At 38.6% G+C, this 26,500-nt stretch overlaps 1 protein-coding gene and 6 non-coding genes across 7 annotated transcripts in view; all 7 read right to left on the minus strand.

Annotated features, from left to right (window-relative positions):
• LOC138028822 (single-stranded DNA-binding protein 3-like) overlaps positions 1-26,500 on the minus strand; it is a 416,845-nt gene that overhangs the window by 140,889 nt on the left and 249,456 nt on the right. The window lies entirely within an intron of this gene.
• On the minus strand, positions 21,049-21,120 carry Trnat-ggu (transfer RNA threonine (anticodon GGU)). The gene has a single exon. It is a non-coding gene; the product is annotated as a tRNA-Thr (tRNA).
• Trnat-ggu (transfer RNA threonine (anticodon GGU)) lies at positions 21,428-21,499 on the minus strand. The gene has a single exon. It is a non-coding gene; the product is annotated as a tRNA-Thr (tRNA).
• Positions 21,807-21,878, minus strand: Trnat-ggu (transfer RNA threonine (anticodon GGU)). Its single transcript has one exon. It is a non-coding gene; the product is annotated as a tRNA-Thr (tRNA).
• Trnat-ggu (transfer RNA threonine (anticodon GGU)) lies at positions 22,186-22,257 on the minus strand. Its single transcript has one exon. It is a non-coding gene; the product is annotated as a tRNA-Thr (tRNA).
• On the minus strand, positions 22,565-22,636 carry Trnat-ggu (transfer RNA threonine (anticodon GGU)). Its single transcript has one exon. It is a non-coding gene; the product is annotated as a tRNA-Thr (tRNA).
• On the minus strand, positions 22,944-23,015 carry Trnat-ggu (transfer RNA threonine (anticodon GGU)). Its single transcript has one exon. It is a non-coding gene; the product is annotated as a tRNA-Thr (tRNA).

A 26,500-nucleotide genomic window follows, 5' to 3' on the forward strand; every position in this document is an offset into this window, starting at 1 on the left:
TTCTTCAGACGATCTCATAAAAACGTCTTCGTAGGAAAATGCATTTAATGTCAGACGATCTCATAAAAAGTGTAGTTAACCAAACCGTAAATTGAAAGCTAAAACTGATTTTACATTCTTTTTCCACTGCAGGAGTGCGGGACTGCGGGACTGCGGGAGCAGTAGTTTTATCCCCATTTCATATTCATCCTTTTTCCACTGTGGGAGTGCGGGAATGCAGGAGCCATAGATTACCAGCTCAAACTTTCATCGACTTCGGGACGGCGGGAGCATGCATTTAATGTCACGCAATCTTGGCCGGGTATTCTGAAGTTTAGCTTTTACTTTTGCACAAAATCAATAGCACAGTTGTTAAATACAGATCTGGAAAAATTCTCTGTGCCATTAGTACAGTAATCTGGTAAAGGCATATTAGACAATACTTAATTTACTCTCTTCCTCGGCATTTTTAGGCTTCCGAAAAGCTCTGGAACAGGACGCCATGTCCTCTTCGGTTAGTAGAAGAAAAGTTGAAAACACGCGTGAGATTTGATTTTCTTGCATACTAAGTTACACCCAAAATGTTTTTCTCGTATGCAAATTTCCAACATTCACGAAAGCATAATTGTTATGAAATCTATTGACACACGCTTTTTACTGGGTTGCCAGTATGGCAAACCCAGTAGGAATCTGCGTTTATTTCGTCGTTTTTACTGGGTTGCCAGTATGGCAAACCCAGTCGAGGTCTGCGTTTAATTTGTTTTATTTTATTTTATTTTATTTTTTTTGTTTTTTTGTTTTTTTTTTTTCCGTGTCGGTAAAAGTCTTGCCTGTCACTGCCCTGGTAAGTGGTGTCTTTGTGCATAGAGCCTTCTGCGCGTATTTTCTTAGGATCGAGAGGGCAGTGGAACTGCGTAGATTTCTCTGTATTTACCTGAAGTACATGGTAATTTGACACGATTGAGTTTCTTGTCTTTACGCACGCAATGAAATAGGAAGAGGTTTTCGCCTCTAAGAGCAAATATGTTGTTTGTTTCAATAAATTTTTCGCTGGAAAAGGATTCTGTGGTATTTTCTGCCTTTGTGAATTATAACATCATGTTGAATTTTCGAGCTTAAGGTTGAAATGTGATATGGGAGAAGTTCTTTAGTATTGCTCTGTAAGCAGGAAGGGTTCACAGGCCTGTTGAAAGCGTGCTTGAGTTTCAACAAAATGAGCCCCAAAATCAGTGAAAATTTGTGACGCAAATGAATAATAAAGTAGCTGCTGTTTCCAAAATGATGAAATTACCTGGTGAAAAATAACGTTGAACTCGTCTTGGAGAGTAAATTTTGACTTTGCATAAATAAGAGTTGGGCGATTGTGATCTTTGTTTTGACTTCGCTCATTTCATTGTCAAACTTTATAACACTTGACAGAAAAAGAAACTTACAAAAACCCGGTATCTTGCCATCATTTGACAGAGATGGTTCACTGTTTGGCGATTAAACATGCCGCGGTAACTTAATCACTGCGCCTACTATCATATCATATCATATATCTTTATTTACCCTCCGATTTTTAGAGTAGCTTGGTGTAGCTAATTTCTCCGAGCATTTACCCTCCAAACCATGATACATCACAGAAGACAGACCACAACACCGGGAACTACATGCCCTACTCTTTGCGACAAGTGTGTGGGTTCTTTTACGTCCCACAGGATTATGAACATTGAAGGGTTGTGAGACGGGACCTCCGGCTTATCGTCCTTATCCGAGAAGACTAGAGAGTCTAACCATTTGCAGATGTAATTACAAAGGCAGCACTTTCTCCTCAGTTACACTGGTGCGCGCACTGAATTCCGGCCCTGTCACTTTCGATTCTGCGATTTATTTGAACGTAGCAAAAATCTCCCAAAATGTTTGTCGCTGATCGTAACTTTTTATATTCTATATTCACGGTTCAAAATTAATGTTGTTTTCGTGTCGTAAATATTTTATTCTCGATCGACCGTCCCGGAAACTTCCTTCTGCTCTTTCTAAAAACTGTGTATCAATAGTTATTTGCTTTTGCATCAATATTTGTTTTGCATAAAGCAAGCTAACAAAATCTGTACGTTGCTGAGTTCGCATTTGTTAGCGTTAACAGTATTTTCGGTCAGATGCTTCTGTTTAATGAAGGGTTTATTGTTTAGGTCTCCCATCCTTACACTAACCCCGCCCGGCAGGGATTAACTTCAGTGAACTTTAGTATTACAAAGCTGTCAGATGCTCAGAGGGCACACTTGTTCTTGCATTGAAAATTATCAACATGTCAGCCCAGAGGCCAATGTTTCTCGCTTCTCTTTTATTTGTTATTCTTCAGAAACTGGAATGCTGTATTTCAATACCACACAATTCAGTGCCTTCTGATTTTCTGTAACACGTACCACAGGCAACCCAGTGTATGCTTCACGGAAGCATCTCGTTCAGGAATGTTTTTGAAGCCGTTCAAAAAACTAGCAGCACGTGTTTTTTCGGGTCTAAAACCACTCGGCTGCGCCTCGTGGTTTTAAACCCGATAAAACACTCCTGCTCGTTTTTTAAACATTACATAAAACAATTTTATGTACCCGTATTTCTGAAACTTTCACCTCTCATCTCTATAAAAATTGAGGCCAGTCAAGTACTTTTACTTTTACTTTTACGATAATTCACTGTCTACTACAATCTTTTTCGTTCATTTCGCCTACAATTTGACATCATTTATTACTCTTCCCAGTAGACCGCGACACCCACGAATCTTTTGGCCGCCTTCGGAGTAACGTCTTTGATGCCGCGAGTTTGTTTCAAACCACTCACGTGGTACATTGAAGTGCACCACGTGAGGCCATTTTTTCTGTGTGGCGTCATGACTTTTTCGTATAACGTGATGTTCATTCACAACGTGTTTATCTCCAAGAGGCGTTTTTTGTCTGCCATAGAACAGTCAGCATGGCGGCTGTTTACCAGCTGAAGATTAAATATGATCAGGACAAATTCGGGGCGGTTTTTTTAGACGCATTCGACACGATAAATTTTTCATGACAAAGGTTAATTAAACAAAATTTGCAAAGTAACAAGCTGTTTTAATAACATGGATGACCAAGACTTAAGAATAAGATACCTCGACGATGTCGATCTTTCTGACGAGAATTCAGTGGAAGAAATGTTTAGATGCGGAGTCCCCGTTGAAAAAGCTTAGATTTGTTCTTAGAAAAAAATATATTAAGCTTAAACTTGTTGTGTTAGGAAAAAAAATTATTGTTGAATCTTGCCTCGTCATATCCCTAATTCTCTCATTCACGAAATATTGAATTTGTATTATTACTCGATGCCAATAGTATTTCTCTTCAACTGATCGAGCTATTCATACACTTTCCTAAATTCCTTTCTCGTTTAATGGTTTATCACCAAACCGTCACCGCAGCTCTCCCAAATTAGAGTGGAGTTTGCACTGACAACAGCCTGATTTGTGTTCTGTTCTTCCCAAGAAAAACTGGTAACAGTCCTTCAAACCGTGTTCTTGAATCAGATTGAACTAAACTGCAGTCCCGTTAAAGGTTGGTTGCTTGAACAAGAGTAAATCTACTAGGTATACTTATTGTTTTTCTCTGCCTTGTAGTTCAATGGTTTATCGCCAAAACACTTCATAACATTCTTAAAAGTGGTTCCAGATTTTTCACAGGAATACAGCGTGATTTTTGCCCAGTGTTGCAGAACACTGAAACTTCTTCAAATTATGTTTTCTAAAGGGGTTTTTAAATCAGATTGAACTTCACTAAAGGTTGGTTGTTTGAACAAAATACACACGCTATATTGAGTGCTATTTTTATTTCACATGCGACTGCTCGTAAACATGTTTTTTTTTTAACAAAGGAAATTTCAGAAGTTCTTAGTTTCATCTTTGAGTAGAATTGATATCATGTGGTCAAACACCAATCGTCGAAAATCGGCATCAATCGCACTTCCCGGAACTAGAATCCTTCCTTTTTTTGACACAATAATTCATCCCTTCTTTCCACAAAACACGCCGCACACAGGACTGTAAATTTGTGATGACGCGTTGCGAAAAAGTTCATCACGTGTTGCATTTCAATGTATCACGTGGTTGGTTTGACACAAACTCGCAGTATCGAAAACGTTACTCAGAAGGAGCCAAAAAAATTCGTGGGTGTCGCGGTCTACTGGGAAGAGTAGTACACGCCCTGTAATGGTCATGATACGTCATGTGCGCTCACCAAGCTGAACGACTGAACACGATCCGCCATATTGATAACATTATTTAAACAACCTGAAGAAGATCAATAAAACTGGTCAAAACGTCGGTTTTAAAGATATTTTAACCTCGGAAACTCCCGAAAACAATTCGAATTTTGATTTTATGCACGTAGTTTATATATAGCTACCATTTCGCTGGAGATATTGTCATTTCAATAACTCCAAAATTAATGTTTGTCAGTGGCAATCAATATAATTGTTTTATTTTCTCCTTCTTTAGAAAATGGGGACCTAGCTAAGATCAAATGAAAGGTTTTACAAAAATAACCAAGGTGACAGTCTGGAATAACATTTAGTATTAATCTCGGAAGGCAAAGGCTTAAATGCACTTTAATTTTTGAAATGAAAGGGTTAATTACTGTAAAGACTTTATTTAACTCAGCTGTGTGAGTCACCTTGTAACAAAGTCACACAGTTATTTGTAAAGTTGAGAGGCACAAAGTCGTATCATATTTTGAAAGTGTATTTAGGGCAATATACTTACAGCGCAGATAGGTGTGTGAGTCCAGAGAAAACATTTTCTGGGAATTGAGTTATTTCATTCTCTCTGAGATATCTGGAAATGAAAATGAAAATTAGAAATAAGTACTAAATTTAAAAGAAGAACGATGCAATTAACACCATTTTAGTTTTAATTGCCGTTTAATTCTTAGCATTCCCGGATCGTCGTTGTACTTGGACAAGAGCAGTGAAATGAATCCCAATTGTCTTAAAATGAATCCGTGATCGACTCAGAGCCATGAAATCACTGTGACGACTTTATTGAAATCAGCTGTGTAAGTCACTTTATAACTAAGTCACACAAGTATAGTGGAGAAGCTCAAAGCCGTGTCATATTTTGTATAATTGGTACAACATACGTACAGCTCAGATAGATGCGTGAGTCCTGAGAAAAAGTTTTCTGGGAGTTGAGTTATTTTGTTCTTATCAAGATATCTAAAAATAAAAGTAAAAAATCAGAAATGAGTATAAAACTCGAATTAAACAAGAAAAATGCAATCAATCCCATTTCAGTTTAGTTACCGTTTCGTTCCCAGCATTTGCGGATCACGGTTGTATTCGATTCCATTTAGACAAGAGCAGTAAAATTAATTCCAATTTTCCTAAAAGGAGTCCGTGAACGACTCAGAGGGTTGAAATCAAGGAAAAAATGGATAACAGTGAATTTGCTACTTCTATGGGAAACATTTGGCCATTCCGAAATTCAGCAGGGAACTGGGGCGAGTTTCAAATTTAACTAATCGATGAACTGACACCACCACATGAAAGATCATGTTAAGATTGGTCATTTGTCCAAGTATAATGCTTTATGAGTGAACGGAGACCAAGTTATGAACCTTGAAATACGATTCAAAATCCATAGAAAGGTCTCTAATTTTGACAAAGCGTCCCCCAAAACCATATAAACACTAAATTTTTTTTTTATCAGTTTAGTGACAACTGTAAAATCCCGTCATGTACCTACCATTTGAAAGAAGCTGCGATGAAAATCGCTATGTTTCCCCATTTTAAAGAGTATCACGGAAATCATAACAATTTAAAGAGTTTATATGGTCTTGGGGGATGCTGTATCAAAATTAGAGACGTCTGTATGGATTTTGAACCATGTTTCAAGGTCCATAACTTGGTCTCTGTTCACCCTAAAAGCACCATACTTGGTTAAATGACCAATCTAAACATGATCTTTCATGTGGTATTTCCCTGCTGAATTTCGGAACGGCCAATAGGAAAGATCAAAACAAAATTTAGGATCTTAATGACCAAATGCAGTTTAAAGACATGCATTGTTTTATCGAGCTTTGATAAAGAAGGTTCACTGTGTTGTTATCATAAAAAAAGAAAGTGTTCTTGCATGGAAACAGGAATTAACAGAGTTTCATAATATCCTGATAGTTCTAAAAGTGGAGGACTTTTACAACTATAAAACAATTTTATGTACTCGTATTTCTGAAACTTTCACCTCTCATCTCTATAAAAATTGAGGCCTGTCAAGTACTTTTACTTTTACGATAATTCACTGTCTACTACAATCTTTTTTCCTTCATTTCTCTAGTTTTAGAGATATTCACTTTGTGTGTAACAAATCGCATTTCACTGGAAATGAGATGTATTCCTAGAGAACTGAACGCAGAGGCGGTTGTCTGAGTAGAATCGTAGTTTTCGATGATAATAGATTAAATTATTTAATTTTTATAGAATGTTGGACGTAAAGTGGGGCCCACATTCAGTGGACAGGTTCGCTTGGTGTTATAAGAACAAGCTTGCTCGTTTTAACTCCCGGCTTTATCAGCCTGGAACAGAAGCGATTGAAGCATTTACTTCAGATTGGAAACGCGAGAACAATTGGCTATTGCCCCCGGTTTCCCTAATTGTACGAGTTGTTAATCATTTGAAACTATGTAAGGCTGAAGGATCAATTGTTTTTCCAGTGTGCAAGTCTTTTTACGTTAGGAATGCAACTGTAAAAGCGTAAAAGATTAAAAAAACAAGCGCCTACTACTACAATCAGGAGCAGAAACGCGCGAAGGAAGGCTATGCAACTGCCGGAAAAAAGAGGAGTGCCCACTCGACAACCAGTGTCTCGCAAAGGGCATTGTGTACCAGGCCTCTGTCACATCTAGCGAGGAGACGGAGCACTATGTAGGGATTACGGAGACGGACTTTAAGGCGAGGTTCGCCAACCACAAGCAATCTTTTAGGACAGAAAAATACAGTAATGAAACTGAGCTAAGCAAATATGTATGGCACTTAAAGAAAGAAAAAACAGAGTATAAGATCACTTGGAAAATTCTAGGCAGATCACGTGCGTATTGTAGCACTACTAAAAGATGTAACTTATGCACACTTGAGAAATACTACATAATTTGCCACCCCGCGGCGCATGCCACACTTAACAAAAGGTCTGAGTTAGTAAGCAGCTGTTGCTGCAGCTGCAAGTAATTTTTTACTAAATAACGTGTAATTAAGAACTAAACACTGTGCAAGCAAGTGTGAAAAATTGAACGCATAAATACCGCGTTTATGTAGATAGAATTATAAGATCCCAAAAAGTGGGAGCGAAACAAGCTTGTAGATCTGTAATGAAAAAGTAGTCCGCACTTCTCCCTATATATATATAACCAGCTCTAACTCCGTTGTCGTTGAGCACTCTCTAATATGCAGACAGTACTGTTTCGTCCCTCTGGGCCTCATCAGTGCAGTGCTGATGTCTACGATGGAGGTTAAGCTTATAAAGCCACCCCAAATGTCCCATACATGTGGTACATCTAAGCCATGCCAGAGTGCTCAAACTAGCGAGCTAGTGAGCATGCGCAATTGCATAATGTTCCTCATACTAATCAGTAAGTAATGTTTGCAACAAGAGCGGCAGTGTTGTATATAATGTTTACAACATGAGCGGCAGTGTTGTATGGGGCTTTACAATCTCGAGGCGAAGGCGAGAGATTGTAGGGGCCCAATTTGTGAAATGAATACTTTGTGGCAGTATCGCCGATGTGTTAGAAAAGCATGCATGCAACAAAGTGTCATTGGCGTGTGCTTTCAAGAGAGATCACGTATTGTCTTGCGTACTACTGAATGTTTGTACTGAGGTTGTCGTCGGATATTGAATATTTATCTCATTTTCGCGCAATGATTTCCTTAAATTGACATACACATTTTCAGTGGAACACTTGGATTTTAAAGTTAAAGTTTTTAGTGATCATTATGCCCAACCAATAGATTTACTGATCTCTTTCAACCTTGGAAGGCTTAACTGCAGAATACCCTGCCACCTTGAAGCTAAAATCTAAATTGGGTGGATACGTGGATGCGCAGATACGCATTGGAAACACCGAGTTTAGCGGATACGCGGATAAGCACTCGTTTTCCTGGTTCCCAGTATTTCTCCTTTCTGACGCGCCAGACAAAAAGAGCGAAGGAGATTGATGTGTATATATTTCTTGTTCATAAAGCATGATGATCGAATGAAAAACAATGATGTATCTTAACGCATGATCAATCTCCTTGCTGATATGTATTTCTCCTTCTTAAAGCGCGACGATCGAGTCATTTTACAGTTCGGTTATAATTAACCACACTTTTCTCGGAATAGCACTCGATTCCTGATTAAGCCTAAGCTCTCGTTTCAGTGATTTTAGTTTTTCATTTACGGTACCGTTATCTAAAATTTTTACCAGATTGTGTGAAGAATATATACCCCAAAATAAAGCTGAACTGTAAAAATTACTGTGCTATATACCACTTCTTTAAACGTGGCGTCAACAACATGCCTCGTTCTAGCTTTCATTGTGCGGTTCGGTTAACTACAATTTTCTTGAAAAAGCACTCGATTCCTGATTTAGCCTAAGCGCTCGCTTTAGTGATGAGGACTATGCAATACTGTGACATTATAGCCTTCATTTTACGGTTTGGTCAACGGATCAATGCCTCCTTGTGGGGATAGCACTCGAAATCGAGTACAACGAGAACGTGTTAACTACGCTTTTCTCGAAATAGCACTCGATTCCTGATTAAGCCTAAGCACTCGTTTCAGTGATTAGGCCTAAGTGGGAAATGAGAAGTAACGAAGTTATAATTAAGTCAAATGAATTGTGTTCATAAAAAGAATTAACACGTGGTTGTATACTTTGTTACAACCACTAGTGATTGTATATAATTTATTTAATTATCGTATTAGTTCATTCATCAACCCCAGCTTCTCCTTGCTACCCTTTCAAACCCTCCCCATGCTTTCAGCAGTTGAAAGTTATCACTCTTTACAGACTACGCATGTGACCTGAATAGTGCGTTTCCGTTGGCTGCCACTCTTATGAATTATTAATTTTTACAACAAAGAACACACTATTACTTACGGAACTGTTAGGCAGCAAACAATGCTGAACACAGAGAGTATCCATGCTAACGATGGAATTAAAGCAACTAACAAGCACATGGCAACAGAATGGTCAAGAGCAAAAGAGTGATTTTAGGTGTTTTGGGGGCGTAGTGTATGGTGAATTTGTTCTCCTCTATGACATCTATGGCATCCCAAAGCGCTCTCATCTTGGTTCGAGTCAGGCACGTTTCTAAGTGCATCGTTAAACGTATTTTAGTATGTAAGCGGTAGTATAGGCATATTTTTATCCCCTAAAATTTTTTCATCTGTTCGAATTTCCTAGCTGAAAGTCTAGTAATCCGAAAATTATAGGGATCAAAACTTACCTTTTTGAAAATTTCAGGCAGAAAAAAGGCTCCCGAAAATTCTAGATGACCCTTTCAAGGTAAAAATCGTTAAAAATGGCCAATCATACCATTTTCAAGAACTTCGAAAATCCAAGGACAGGCAGGCAAACAAGAAATTTTACAACAAATGTTCTGAAAATTCTAGATCTCAAACCGTCTTCCGACCAGGTATTGTCCAAAAATTGACGTTGGGTGCCCCTGTAATTTGAAAAGAAGTGGAAAGGAAAATGAAACCCATAAACCTGCAATTTAAGAACAACATCTCAGACAGCTCAAAACCAGCGGAGTCATTTTTCTTTCCTCCCCACTCTCACTTTTAAGAAATTTTGTCGTTGATGCAGCCGGCAGAAAATTCGCAATCATGGTACATGATGAATCCAGATGGGGTCATTGACAAACCCAATAACGAACAAGAAGCAAGGATGTACGAAACTGCAAACCAATAGCTTCAAGTCTTTAAACCTCTACCCTTGAAAAGGTTAACCCCAATTGCAGTGCATTTGGCAAATTTCAGTCCCAAAGAAGATGTAAAGTAAAGTAAAGGCACTTTATTTAACGTCGGTAGTTCCTTCAGCTACGAGGCTGGTATCAATGGAAGCCAACGGTGTGCCCTTTACCCCCCTCTCTCTGTCAGTGCTCCGTTTCACGGGTATTTAAAGCTACAACTCCACGGATCAGAGGAAAGTCGAAACAGACGTTGAGGTCACCGAAAATCTATCTGGGCACCTCTTGCTCCGAAAGCCGCACACCAACCAACTGAGCCATGCCTACTCCTGTGTGGCTCGAACAAAGACCACTTGGCTTTAACACCCTCGCAAACATGATAAAAAACATCAGCGAAGCGGCAGAGCTGTCTAAGATATACATAAACCACAGCATCCGAGTTACGGCCATAACACTGTGGTCCAATGCTGGCTTCCCCAATCGACATATCATGTCAATTTCAAGTCGTCGAAACGACCAATTCCTAGCACATTACAACTCTCGACCATCTGTTTTACAGCTTCAATTGTAGTGATGTGTTGTTCGGGGCGCTATCGGCTCCAAGCACTAGTTGTACAACCACAGCTTGCCAAGTGCAGTCCACAGTGGAAGTGAGCAGTGGTTTACGTCAAGAAGCAGTTCAAGAAATAGATCCTTTACAGGTTGCAAGAGAAGCAGCACCATTTTTTTTCAAAATTTCACAATTCAAACTGTGCAGCAGACTTAAATTTGTGAGACGATCAATTTGACCTTAGCGACAGCATGTCTTGTTTGTTGTGATTTGAATACTGTACGAAAGTTCACTGAGCAGTTTTACGTTGCAGGTTGTCCCGAGATAGAAAAAACAAAAAAAAAGAATGACCGAACTCGCTGCGATCCAAGCACAGTCAAACCTGTATATAACGGCCCTGTATTAAGCGGCCAGTTTTCAAAGTCCCGAGTTTTCGCTCACACAAACGAGGCTGTATTTAGCCACCGCGGCCGGCCACCCTTTGGCAGTCTTATGTTTGTCTTTCTTTGTTAGTTTTACCTGTATTAAGCAGCCACCCCTGAACGGAAACTAAGCCGTATGTCATTTTATGTGGAGGTTTATTGTGTTTAAATTGCAATCCATCTTCAGTATAGAGAAATATCATTTGCAAAGCTACAGTAACTGTAAACTGACAATCGGCTGTTTAGTGTCGTTAACGCTTTGCAGATGTCCACAATGTGCTTAAGTACAGTACAAAATTAAAGTGTCAAACGCAAAAAAAAATGATCGTTTTGAAGATATGCCTCACTCTTCACCTAGAAAATCCTCTTCAATTAGCTTGTTCTTTAGCCATGTGATGGAGAATGAATCGCCTTCAAACTTATACTCGGTTACTACCAGGTTAGTACTACTACCAAGTTTGCGTATACGATTGTTTAGAGGTAGAACCAATAGATAGAAGTATTTTAGGAGTATCATCAGTTAAAAACTCACATCTCTGTCGTGGTTGTTGGTATGTTGGTCAGTATATGAGCTGAATGTTTCCCAGTGCAGTTAAAGATGTTCGCAACTTGTTGAAACGCAAAAAAAATAGCGCTGCGGCAGTGACACAAATTCAAGCAAATGCCAAAATCTGTAAAGGATAAGCAAAACATTGTCAAAAAATAAAGAAATAGCTTAGCATTCATGGGATTTGCTTTCAATCTTAAATTTTGGAAGATATGATATAATGCATCAAAGACAAGTGGCCAAATTACTTTATTTAACAATTATTCGCCCGAAGGCGAAGTGATTATCGGTGAATATTCACCGAGACGACGTCGAGATGAATATTTATCGATAATCACTGAGCCTGAGGCGAATAATTGTATAAATACACAGGTGATTATTTCAAGAAAGAGAAAAACAAAAAACATTTCAACACAAAATCATCTTCACTTACAGTGGCAAAACGACTACTTGCAGCCATTTTGTCCGTCGAGGTGATTATCGGCTGATAATCCAAGATAGCGAGCCAATGAGAGCGCGCAATTTTTTCTAATAACCTGTGTATTTATGCTAAAGATTATATTCGGGGGAGGTTTTCGGTGTTCGTGTTTGGGTGTTCTTATCTCAAAACAAAGACTTCTGTAAATCGTACGTGTGCAGATAAATCATCTGATTACAAATAAGTGGAAATCGGATAAAACACAAAGCACTACAAAAGAAGTTTCAGTGGTAGGCAGGAGAAAATGACTTGCGTAGAGCTGTGAGACGTAAAATATTGATAAGGGGTAACAATGTTCTGGAAAAATTATTTTAGAATTCATCACTTCATTGCTACAGCTTTGTTTCTTGTGATAACGAGGTAACCACACTCGAAGGGCAGTAAGCTCAGTAAAATCTCACCTATAAGAGAAACGTAGAACGTCTTTGATTCAGTGCCAACTTCATTGGTAGCGTTGCAACTATAGTTACCCTCCTGGTTGATTTTGCTCCACACTATTCCCTCAGTGCTGGAAGCCAAGGTTGTAGATGATTTCATCATTGATATGCTGATTGGTGGCGTCCCTTCAGACAAGCACCACACATAATGCTCCGAGACTGTTCGAACCTCTTGTAAAGGAATTATTACCTTCGGTTTAGCTAAAAGAAAAGACGATGTACAGGTTTTAGCCATCAGTGAACTATAGCACTCTGTAAAAGAAGATCAGAGTCCCCAAATCGTTACAGACAGTTGCTTTGCTATAGGACCATCATAAATACTCCGGTTTTTTTGGCCATTTTAACTTAAGCGACTCAAACTACGGTGATAAACATATTATGATGAATTTTCCCTTGTTGTTTTTTGTGATACAACATACATCTTCAGAAGTGACGGTTGAAAAAAAATTAAATAATATAGCGGAGTTCAGGAGCGCAAAAGTTTCCAGCAGAGCACCATGGGTAAGAAATGTTGGGAAATCTATCGATTCCAAAAAAAATTGGTTATGACGTCAGCGCACAATGAGAGGTCATCATTATCAATGATAGTCAAGTTTCGTAGTTTGCAATAATTATAAGTGATCGAAGTCAGTAATAAAACGACTGAACCCATTCTCAATTTTACGAGATTTGCAGTTGATTCATGTCTTATGCTTACATAACTTCAATTGCGCGTATAGGAAAACTCAATTTTGAAGTCAATAAAAATATTGAATAATGCCATTATATTTACGTCCTTTCATTGTTTCAGTTAACGCGGTCGCTTTGAAAAAACAAACAACAGACCTGCATATTTCTGGTGATCGAGCGCATTGATGAGACGAAAGGTATTATTGGTCGAGTCGCACGATACACAGTTCAAGAAAATGGAACTGTAGCTGTGATTGGCTCAATCCGAGAAAGGAATGTGGTTTCAATGTAAGCACCCGTTTCTTTCGTGGGAGTGTTGGGTGACCTCGCCAAAAACGTTTTAGAAGGAGACTAGTAATAAGTATGATTAATGCTATTTTTCAAAACTTCGGAAAGCTGTGTAGTGCTGTTTTTTTTTAGGAAACAGACGTTGCAATTCATCCTTGGTTCGTACGCAAGTGCTAATCGGTATAACACCTCTTTTGTCTTGCGCCATTTTAATACTATCTATTCTGAAACCTCTGCTAGCAGATAATAGTTTGATCAATAGAACATGTAGATGTGCCGATAAGCTTAAAAACCAACACAACCTCCACACAAAAAAAACAAACATCAAAATGTTTCGGTGATTCATCTAGATTAAATTAGCAGTTGATGCTGGACTACTGTCCTCAGTAAAATGTAAAGATAATTCGTGGATCTGAATATCTCAACGAAAGGAAGGCAGCTCAAACACACTCCCTAATCTCTGATTACTCCTAGTTTCTAGATATAAGTAATGTCAAAGTTGAGGAGATATGTAAGAGGACACATAGTAACACTTATCACATTCTGTCATTCCTGGACATGCCCAGTGAGTATTTCCTTATTTTGTGTTGCATTAAAAGACAGACAGTTTCCATTACCTGGATTCCTGTAGGTTGCATAATGTGCCATGAAGCCTGAAGCTGACACAAAGGAATCAGTAACGAATCGAACATGCAGGAGATTGCTCTTGCTCCAAACACACCAAGATCTTTGATAACCACAGCGTTTTATTTGTGTGGAACTCGATGGATAGTTTGAGTCAGATACTTCCACGAAGTCATATGGACAGTGTTTTCCACCATATTCGAGAGAAAACTTAGAAAACTGCAAGTAAATGTAGCTGCCTGGTGTTACAGTAATAGACCAGATGCAGTTCAGGTGACGTGGGTAGCTGAATGGATAGTTTCCTTGCAGATCAGTCAAATTGTGTGCACACGATCCTAGGAAAAAGAAGAGCACTTTGTTAGTCTTTCATATATAGAGAAGGACTAGCTGAAGCGTATTTGTTTCCTACCCATAATTTCATTCTTCTCAATTTCCAGGGAATAATCAAGCAACTATCAAAAACAAACAATGCAATCTACTGCAGGGTACAGACGTTTTAAAATCATGACATGATATATCAATGACTTCACTGTTGGTTTTATAGAATACGCTACGACAGATTTTGACAGGAACAGGACTAACTGATTCAGTCTGAGTTTAGGATGTATAAATTATCAGTTAATGATCATGGCAGATTTCAAGAAGAAGTTAAATTAAGTGTATCTATATAGCACGAGGTAAGTTCATTTCTACCATTTAGTGTAGTCATTTCCTGTTTGCACATTACAACAAATTACATTGTTGATAAATTTTGGATTATTATGTCGCTTGTTTCTTTTTTACGGCAAAAGTTTGTTCATCATTTATGCTCATAATCATGTAGTCCAAGAGGTATTTATAAAATGTATGGTTGCACTCGATTGAATGGTGGCTATGGTTGTGCAGCAAACTGAAAAGTGAAAGAATTATGATCACATTAAAGAAGACCTTACTGGAGCACTTCCTCGAGTCTTGGCATTGACATTAGTTTATCGTGTGAGATTCCAGTAAATAATAATAATAATAATAATAATAATAATAATAATAATAACAATAACAACAATAATCATAATCATAATCATAATCATAATCATAATAATAATCATTACAATAATAATAATAATACCTTTTTATACAGCGATAATTCCAAGGTTCAAAATTACTTTACAATGACAATTAATTAAAAACCAGATTATAAAACTGTGTACATAAGAACAAAAGTAAATATTTACAAAGAATGTATTTATAAAAAGGGGTATAGTCAAATATTTAATAAAATACCATGATTAATAGACAAAGACAAAAAATAAAACAATAAACACATAAACATTAATAGAATAAACTCATGGTATAGCACAGGTTTTGTAATTATCATGCATCTTATTTTACATATCATAAAATCTTGCACCAACTCTGTGGCAATAACTAGTCCGGGTATGCTTGTTTGAAAAGCCAGGTTTTAAGTAAGCCCTTGAATATATAGATATAGAATGATATGATCGGATATTATGAGGGAGTGAATTTCACAGCTCAGGGGCTGCACAAGAGAAGCTCTCTTTCCATAAGAGTTAAGATTATAAGAGGGCTTAGACAGAAGATGGAGGCCAGACAACCTTAGAGTCCTTGAAGGTCTATGAGGTTTAAATAACTCAGACAAATAAGACGGTTCACACCCAATGTCCACTTATTGAGTATTTTGAAGGTAAGAAGTAAAATCGTATATTGAATTATTTGCTCAATGGGTAGCCAATGTAGGCTACGCAGAATTGGAGTAATATTTTCGGATTTGTGAGAAAAGGTGAGTACTCTGGCTACAGCATTCTGTACCCCGCACTATCCAAGCACTCTTTCATAACAATACCATGGATAGGATCCAAATCACATGATGTTGAAGCCAAAGGCGCAATAAGCATAGAGAGATCATTTGATGTAACTTCTCTAAAAGATGAAAGATAACTGTTACATGAAACATCACTAGTTTCATCATGCACTGGCTCAGCACTTGTCAAATAAAGTTGACTGGACAAGATTTTATTCTCTAAAAAATCGGCAAATGAATTAGCAAGTTGATTTGATGACGTACACTCATGATAGTGTTTCTCTACTTTAGCATAAAGTACCTTAGTAAAAGTAGAAAACAATACTTATTGATCTGACTGATGTTCGTTGATGATGTTAGAATAATACGAATGTCTGGTAGATTCTATTAATGTTTTTACTGCATGACATTGTTGTGCGTATAGCTCACGGTCTATGGTGAGACGAGACTTTACGCCCTAGTAAAAAAATCCGCATTTAGGCCTGGCTTTTAGGCTTTTAGGCCTGGCACTTTAACCTTTTAGCTTTTAGACGCGGCTTTTTTATGCTGGCCTTTAGGCCTGGCTTTTTGGCTTTTAGGCCTAAAGCTGTGTCATCTCTTCATTTGTGGTCTAATTCTTATTTATTGCTTGGAGAAAACATGTACGCAACATTTTTTGCAGGTGTAAGCCACATTGTGTGAAATTGTCTCCTCGGACCTGACCGTCTGAAGGCTACTCTGTGTATGTATTGTACAGTAAAAATATGTGTTCCCAGTGTCGTTGGTTCAGTGGCCTAGTGGTTAAGACACCCGACTGGTGATCTGGAGACCAAGGCTCGATTCCTCGCGCGCTGAGCCACACTTTCACTTAATTACTTAGTTGTTTTGATTTCTGTTCCCAAATTAACCTTGTCCTTTTGTATTTCTCAGAAATCCCTAATGAATCGCCATCCAAATGGGAGTAAGCTGGTGATCCTAAATAGTTAAGGCAATCGGTTGCTAATATACCTCCTCCCTACCTTACTGTACTTAGTTAACTTCCAGGGGATTGGCCGTGCATCACCGATCGACAGGGGAGTAGTGACGTGATCCTGAATGTAGAAAATATGTGAAATTATGTAAAAATCTTACTTCAAAAAAGTATCAAAATCAGTTTAATGTTTATGTCTATTCACAGTTCATCGGCGCTATCTATGAGGGGCAGGATTCTCTTGAATTTTTTTCACTGGAATTGCGGCATGCTCGATAGCGTAGCCAGCATCGTTAGCGGTAAAGGAGAAGTGGCAGTTGTTAGAAACAGCTCCAGTGAACAAATTTTTGCCTCCATTTTCATCCCGCTGTGGAACAGTTCTTGGCGTAGGTATTTGCCTTTCAAGAACAGGTTTATTACGTGCTTCACATAAATCGATGTAGCTGCTATGTCCCTTTATGTTTATTTGTCCAATGATTTTTATAGGCTCCACATTCTCCTTTCTGAGCGTCGAGATCATCGTCCTCCTTACCGAATATTTGGTGTCAATCCGGCGGCATCGCTCATAGATTTCATGAAAGAACCGAGCGAATTATTTCCTAGTGGCTGTTTCTAGAACGAAATTAAATCTTGGATGACAGCTTAACAATCGACGCCAGATAAAACGGGGAATCTGCAATGGTCATTTCAGGCGGTCTTCTTGCCAAATGTTCTTTAATGAGGCTCACCCGGACAGCGTGATCCACCAGTAGCGAACATTTTGGGCTTGAAAGTGCGGTCAGGGACGATTCGTGTTATCCAACCCGAGTCTTGCTTCCACGCTCAGTTGTCCACTCAAAATACTCTCTTCCTTGGTGGCCTTCTTTACGTTTAATTTGTATGTCTCCAAACTTTACTCGGTGGTATTCGTCACGAGCTCTCTACCCAAAGAACAGAGCGTTCTGAACCAAATCGTGCGTACAAGACTTTGTGGTGTGTGGCATCCAAGTTGTTTCTCGTCCCACAGCTTTTGAATTTGAGTTTCACTTTGCCCTTGTTCTTTGTTTGGCTTCTTCCCTTTGCCAGAATGGTGGAATTGTTTTCGTTTGCAAGACAGGGCTTCTCTGGCCCTTGCAAACTGTCTGTCAGTTTTCTATCTTGGCTTCGCCGGTGAGCATATAACCGGAATATATATATATATATATATATATATATATTATATATATATATAATATATATATATATATATATATATATATATATAAGTAGAATGATAAAGATTGAGTATCCAACGGTGATGCCACTTGCGAGGAGGATCCAAAAGGATACAAAACGTCTTGACTCAGATAAGTTAATAGGAAGAATGAAAAAATGAGTCGCTGGCGAACTTCTCACAGGTCTGGTATATTATAATTTCGTGTAAACGTTTCGCCCTTCGGGCTTCTTCAGTACACGCTAAAAACTAAAAACTAAAAATACCTGGTACAACTGAACTTGCGCTATTTATACAAAACTATGAACCAAAAGGTGTAAAATGTTTAAAATTACAAAAAAATTTTATAAAAAATCACAATAATATGTCATGTAATACGTGCGGTTGGAATAAATCGAGTGGACAATAAGTGAGATAAGAAATAGTTAGCTCTATTCCGAAAAAGGCGTTAATCACCAGACATCGAAACTAATAACTACCACGTTTTTTTACAATCAATCTAACTCTGATGTAGCACATAATGAATCTTTGTTTCCTAAAGTTAAGAAAGTGTCATCGTGGAAAGCCCCAGTTTCTAAATTCCCGGAGGTTGAGTTGTTTCTTGAATCGGTAAAGAACGATTTATTTAATCCTAGCAATTTTTCCATTGTTCCTGACAATCTCACGGCAGGCGAGAGAAGGGCCCTTTCAAAACTTAAAACATTAGATCAACAAGTCATCAAAATTCAGGATAAAGGATCTAAATTTGTGATCCTTGACCAAACAGAATATTCTGATAAAATGCTTGGCCAGCTAGAAAACCCACTCCATTATGAAACATTAGATTCGGATCCTAGCATCAACTCCGTTCACAGCATCAGTAAGTGGAGTAATAAGTGGCTACTCGAGGGACAAATTGATAAGGACATCGCTAACTGGGTTGTTAACAACAAACCTAAACCGGGCAAGGCCTTCGGCACAATTAAGACACATAAAGAAGGGAATCCCTTACGGTTAATTACATCTTGTTGCGGGACAGCTATTGAAAATCTTTCAGCTTTTACAGAATACTATCTCAAACCATTAGCTCAAAAGTTGCCCTCTTTTGTCAAAGATACAACTCATTTATTGCAAAAAATCGAAGATCTAAATAAGGATGGGCCATTCCCCAAAGGCACTCTTCTCGTTTCTTGGGACGTTGTCTCGATGTTTCCAAACATCGATAACAACTTGGGAATTAAAGCTGTTACCGATGCTCTCAATTCGCGTGAAATTCAGGTCCCATCCACTCCATGTATTGTTGAAGCTGTCAAGATCTGTCTTGAACACAACAATTCCAACTTTCAAGGCAAACATTTCCTACAAATTCATGGAACGGCTATGGGCCCGAAAAATGCTTGTAGTTACGCTGATTTAGCAATGGGAGTTATTGACCAAAAGGCTAAGTCCGGTACAATCAAACCCAGATTATGGTGGCGGTATAGAGACGACATTTTCGATCTATGGACGCAAGGTGCCACTAAACTTAATGATTTCACTGATTTCATTAATGCTTTATATCCCACCATAAAATTTACTGTAGTATCATCTGAAACCTCTCTCAACGTCTTAGATCTCACACTTTCATTGGTTGACGGGTATATTCAAACGGATGTATATTCTAAACCTACTGACCATCATATGTACTTATTACGTAACAGTGCTCACCCAAGGCATTGCACTAAGGCAATCCCATTTGGAGTTGCCACCCGGATTCGCAGAAACTGTTCAACCATTGAAAAATTTGACCAACGTAGTGAAGAATACCAGACATATCTCGTTGAGAGAGGTTATAATCCAGCGGAAGTCAATAAGCAATTTTTAAGGGCAAAAGATCTATCCAGGGAGGACTTACTCGCCTCGAAACCGAAAGACAAAAAAATCGTCTTTCCTCTGGTAGTCGACTACAACCCTCATCTACCAAACATCAGCAAAATCATCAAATCATTTAGTCATCTTATTTATGAATTGCCATTGCTATCCCAGATTTTCCCAAAGGGGTCAATTATTCCTTCTTATCGAAGACCCAAAAACATAAAAGAGATTCTAGCAAGGCCTAAAAAAACCCATTACAGCAATAACACTCCCGTAGGATGTTTTAAATGTAAGAACAAATGTGATCTATGCAAACATTATCTTGTTGAAAATAGGATCTTTCACAGCGCCTGTACAGGCCGTTTTTACTCCATTAGACAGAATGTACATTGTAGGTCGAAGAATGTCATCTATTTAGTCACCTGTAAAACATGCAAGATTCAATACGTAGGTTCAACATCGAATGAATTCAAGGTCAGATTTCGTAATCACAAATCGGCTATGTTGACCAACAAGGCCACGTGTGAATTGGCCGTCCATTTCAATAGAAAAGAACATCACATGTCTGACTTTGAGTTCATTGTTATTGAAAAAATTGTTAATGACACTACTGATGATATGGACAAGGTTTTACTTAAAAGAGAGGCTTTTTGGTGCGCACAGTTATGCACCCTCCAACCTTACGGCTTGAACAAAAGATCCGAGTTTAATTCCAAAAATAGAATAAGGTTTAATTAATCATTCACTGGAGTAATTGTGCAACCAGTTGGGCTTTTTTTCCGGTTACGCCGTGCAGATCGGCATTCTCACAGGCCCTGTTCAGGGATTCTATTACTTCGTAGAGGCCCTGGGCTCATCATTTCGCCACCTGATTGCATGATTTACTAAGTCCTGTTGTTTATTTTAAATTATTAGTTTCGATGTCTGGTGATTAACGCCTTTTTCGGAATAGAGCTAACTATTTCTTATCTCACTTATTGTCCACTCGATTTATTCCAACCGCACGTATTACATAACATATTATTGTGATTTTTTATAATTTTTTTTGTAATTTTAAACATTTTACACCTTTTGGTTCATAGTTTTGTATAAATAGCGCAAGTTCAGTTGTACCAGGTATTTTTAGTTTTTAGTTTTTAGCGTGTACTGAAGAAGCCCGAAGGGCGAAACGTTTACACGAAATTATAATATACCAGACCTGTGAGAAGTTCGCCAGCGACTCATTTTTTCATTCTTCCTATATATATATATATATATATATATATATATATATATATATATAATTAGTAGTGTAGGATGGGAACAGAAATCGATACAACAAAGGAAATGAGTGAAAATGTGTTCAGCCGGGAATCGAACCCGGGTCTCCTGGTTACCGGTCAGATGCCTTACCACTCGGCCACTGAACCAACCCCGCCATTCAGCCGAATTGGAAGGACCTTTAAATGGCAAGCTCTGAGGAGAATCGCACATTTTCTGCAGTGAGGATCGCGTCACTATGCTCAAGTTGATCAGCGATTCACAGTAAATTTCCCCCTATATATGAAATAAATGTGTAAGTTTGAGCGGGGAAATAACAACAACTAACTGCCTCATTTACCTTTGGATAAGCAACCTATTCCCTTCAGAAGGCGATTCACAGTGATTTCTGACAAGTATTAATTAGTAGTGTAGGATGGGAACAGAAATCGATACAACAAAGGAAATGAGTGAAAATGTGTTCAGCCGGGAATCGAACCCGGGTCTCCTGGTTACCGGTCAGATGCCTTACCACTCGGCCACTGAACCAACCCCGCCATTCAGCCGAATTGGAAGGACCTTTAAATGGCAAGCTCTGAGGAGAATCGCACATTTTCTGCAGTGAGGATCGCGTCACTATGCTCAAGTTGATCAGCGATTCACAGTAAATTTCCCCCTATATATGAAATGAATGTGTAAGTTTGAGCGGGGAAATAACAACAACTAACTGCCTCATTTACCTTTGGATCACCAACCTATTCCCTTCAGAAGGCGATTCACAGTGATTTCTGACAAGTATTAATTAGTAGTGTAGGATGGGAACAGAAATCGATACAACAAAGGAAATGAGTGAAAATGTGTTCAGCCGGGAATCGAACCCGGGTCTCCTGGTTACCGGTCAGATGCCTTACCACTCGGCCACTGAACCAACCCGGCCATTCAGCCGAATTGGAAGGACCTTTAAATGGCAAGCTCTGAGGAGAATCGCACATTTTCTGCAGTGAGGATCGCGTCACTATGCTCAAGTTGATCAGCGATTCACAGTAAATTTCCCCCTATATATGAAATGAATGTGTAAGTTTGAGCGGGGAAATAACAACAACTAACTGCCTCATTTACCTTTGGATCACCAACCTATTCCCTTCAGAAGGCGATTCACAGTGATTTCTGACAAGTATTAATTAGTAGTGTAGGATGGGAACAGAAATCGATACAACAAAGGAAATGAGTGAAAATGTGTTCAGCCGGGAATCGAACCCGGGTCTCCTGGTTACCGGTCAGATGCCTTACCACTCGGCCACTGAACCAACCCCGCCATTCAGCCGAATTGGAAGGACCTTTAAATGGCAAGCTCTGAGGAGAATCGCACATTTTCTGCAGTGAGGATCGCGTCACTATGCTCAAGTTGATCAGCGATTCACAGTAAATTTCCCCCTATATATGAAATGAATGTGTAAGTTTGAGCGGGGAAATAACAACAACTAACTGCCTCATTTACCTTTGGATCACCAACCTATTCCCTTCAGAAGGCGATTCACAGTGATTTCTGACAAGTATTAATTAGTAGTGTAGGATGGGAACAGAAATCGATACAACAAAGGAAATGAGTGAAAATGTGTTCAGCCGGGAATCGAACCCGGGTCTCCTGGTTACCGGTCAGATGCCTTACCACTCGGCCACTGAACCAACCCCGCCATTCAGCCGAATTGGAAGGACCTTTAAATGGCAAGCTCTGAGGAGAATCGCACATTTTCTGCAGTGAGGATCGCGTCACTATGCTCAAGTTGATCAGCGATTCACAGTAAATTTCCCCCTATATATGAAATGAATGTGTAAGTTTGAGCGGGGAAATAACAACAACTAACTGCCTCATTTACCTTTGGATAAGCAACCTATTCCCTTCAGAAGGCGATTCACAGTGATTTCTGACAAGTATTAATTAGTAGTGTAGGATGGGAACAGAAATCGATACAACAAAGGAAATGAGTGAAAATGTGTTCAGCCGGGAATCGAACCCGGGTCTCCTGGTTACCGGTCAGATGCCTTACCACTCGGCCACTGAACCAACCCCGCCATTCAGCCTATATATATATATATATATATATATATATATATTTATGACGTTTTGAAAACAAGGTCAAACTTGGCTGCAAAATCCAAAGTGCAACTGCTGCCTTTGGCAGCAGTTGCACTGACGGTGAGCTTTAAATTCCTAGGGGGGGCTGCGTCATGGCTTGTCGCATGCAACTCTAACAAGTATGAGGTGTTAGTCCATAGTCAAAACAAGTCACTAGACCTCTCTATGGGAGGGTGAGGGAAGTAAATGATGACCTATAGGGTCTCAAATACAGTTAAAGATATCCATTGATAAAACAAGTTGTTGGATTTATGTGAGATAATTGATTTGAGGAAATGCAAGCACTTTGGTTTGACAAATAACGTCAGTGTTTGAAAGTAAAATTTGGCAGCATAGGCAACATAAAGATGAGCATTGTTTAATAATTTCTTGAATTTATTTGAGACAATTGATTTCAGTTAAAGATATATCCATTGATAAAACAATATGTTGGATTTATGTGAGATATATAGCTGAAGTTTTGAAAACAAGGTCAAACTTGGCTGCAAAATCCAAAGTGCAACTGCTGCCTTTGGCAGCAGTTGCACTGACGGTGAGCTTTAAATTCCTAGGGGGGGCTGCGTCATGGCTTGTCGCATGCAACTCTAACAAGTATGAGGTGTTAGTCCATAGCCAAAACAAGTCACTAGACCTCTCTATGGGAGGGTGAGGGAAGTAAATGATGACCTATAGGGTCTCAAATACAGTTAAAGATATCCATTGATAAAACAAGTTGTTGGATTTATGTGAGATAATTGATTTGAGGAAATGCAAGCACTTTGGTTTGACAAATAACGTCAGTGTTTGAAAGTAAAATTTGGCAGCATAGGCAACATAAAGATGAGCATTGTTTAATAATTTCTTGAATTTATTTGAGACAATTGATTTCAGTTAAAGATATATCCATTGATAAAACAATATGTTGGATTTATGTGAGATATATAGCTGAAGTTTTGAAAACAAGGTCAAACTTGGCTGCAAAATCCAAAGTGCAACTGCTGCCTTTGGCAGCAGTTGCACTGACGGTGAGCTTTAAATTCCTAGGGGGGGCTGCGTCATGGCTTGTCGCATGCAACTCTAACAAGTATGAGGTGTTAGTCCATAGCCAAAACAAGTCACTAGACCTCTCTATGGGAGGGTGAGGGAAGTAAAGGTTGACCTATAGGGTCTCAAATACAGTTAAAGATATCCATTAATAAAACAAGTTGTTGGATTTATGTGAGATATATAGCTGAAGTTCTGAAAACAAGGTCAAACTTGGCTGCAAAAAACAAAGTGCAACTGCTGCCTTTGGCAGCAGTTGCACTGACGGTGAGCTTTAAATTTCTAGGGGGGGCTGCGTCATGGCTTGTCGCATGCAACTCTAACAAGTATGAGGTGTTAGTCCATAGCCAAAACAAGTCGCTAGACCTCTCTATGGGAGGGTGAGGGAAGTAAATCTCCAGGTGTTGGGTAAGGCAATAAGTCTTTCATGGGATATGAAATATTACTTCTTCTGAAGTCACCTTAGTGAAGTTTGAAAGATTAGTTCGAAATATAGCAGACATATTAATGGCCTTAACTGCCTTAATGGCTGATGATATTAGCCTTTTTCTCACACATATACATTTTTTGTTAAAATTTCCAGGTCCATTAGTCACAAGTTGCCAAATAGCAATGACACTGACTTCTTAAATTAAAAGATGTTGTCAATGGAAAGGTTAGAGTCTAGTTACTGACAAAATATAACCATCCCAGCTATTCTAGTCTAATTTAAAGACAAATTAAGATACCTGGGAAGGACCCGGTTTTCATAAGATCAGCTAGATGATTTGAGGAAATGCAAGCACTTTGGTCTGACAAATAACGTCAGTGTTTAAAAGTAAAATTTGGCAGCATAGGCAACATAAAGATGAGCATTGTTTAATAATTTCTTGAATTTATGTGAGACAATTGATTTCAGTTAAAGATATATCCATTGATAAAACAATATGTTGGATTTATGTGAGATAATTGATTTGAGGAAATGCAAGCACTTTGGTTTGACAAATAACGTCAGTGTTTAAAAGTAAAATTTGGCAGCATAGGCAACATAAAGATGAGCATTGTTTAATAATTTCTTGAATTTATGTGAGACAATTGATTTCAGTTAAAGATATATCCATTGATAAAACAATATGTTGGATTTATGTGAGATATATAGCTGAAGTTTTGAAAACAAGGTCAAACTTGGCTGCAAAATCCAAAGTGCAACTGCTGCCTTTGGCAGCAGTTGCACTGACGGTGAGCTTTAAATTCCTAGGGGGGGCTGCGTCATGGCTTGTCGCATGCAACTCTAACAAGTATGAGGTGTTAGTCCATAGCCAAAACAAGTCACTAGACCTCTCTATGGGAGGGTGAGGGAAGTAAATGATGACCTATAGGGTCTCAAATACAGTTAAAGATATCCATTGATAAAACAAGTTGTTGGATTTATGTGAGATAATTGATTTGAGGAAATGCAAGCACTTTGGTTTGACAAATAACGTCAGTGTTTGAAAGTAAAATTTGGCAGCATAGGCAACATAAAGATGAGCATTGTTTAATAATTTCTTGAATTTATGTGAGACAATTGATTTCAGTTAAAGATATATCCATTGATAAAACAATATGTTGGATTTATGTGAGATATATAGCTGAAGTTTTGAAAACAAGGTCAAACTTGGCTGCAAAATCCAAAGTGCAACTGCTGCCTTTGGCAGCAGTTGCACTGACAGTGAGCTTTAAATTCCTAGGGGGGGCTGCGTCATGGCTTGTCGCATGCAACTCTAACAAGTATGAGGTGTTAGTCCATAGCCAAAACAAGTCACTAGACCTCTCTATGGGAGGGTGAGGGAAGTAAATGATGACCTATAGGGTCTCAAATACAGTTAAAGATATCCATTGATAAAACAAGTTGTTGGATTTATGTGAGATATATAGCTGAAGTTTTGAAAACAAGGTCAAACTTGGCTGCAAAATCCAAAGTGCAACTGCTGCCTTTGGCAGCAGTTGCACTGACGGTGAGCTTTAAATTCCTAGGGGGGGCTGCGTCATGGCTTGTCGCATGCAACTCTAACAAGTATGAGGTGTTAGTCCATAGCCAAAACAAGTCACTAGACCTCTCTATGGGAGGGTGAGGGAAGTAAATGATGACCTATAGGGTCTCAAATACAGTTAAAGATATCCATTGATAAAACAAGTTGTTGGATTTATGTGAGATAATTGCTTTGAGGAAATGCAAGCACTTTGGTTTGACAAATAACGTCAGTGTTTGAAAGTAAAGTTTGGCAGCATAGGCAACATAAAGATGAGCATTGTTTAATAATTTCTTGAATTTATGTGAGACAATTGATTTCAAGTTAAAGATATATCCATTGATAAAACAATATGTTGGATTTATGTGAGATATATAGCTGAAGTTTTGAAAACAAGGT

Source organism: Montipora capricornis, chromosome 13, assembly GCF_036669925.1.
Source record: "Montipora capricornis isolate CH-2021 chromosome 13, ASM3666992v2, whole genome shotgun sequence".
Taxonomy (NCBI): Eukaryota; Metazoa; Cnidaria; class Anthozoa; order Scleractinia; family Acroporidae; genus Montipora; species Montipora capricornis.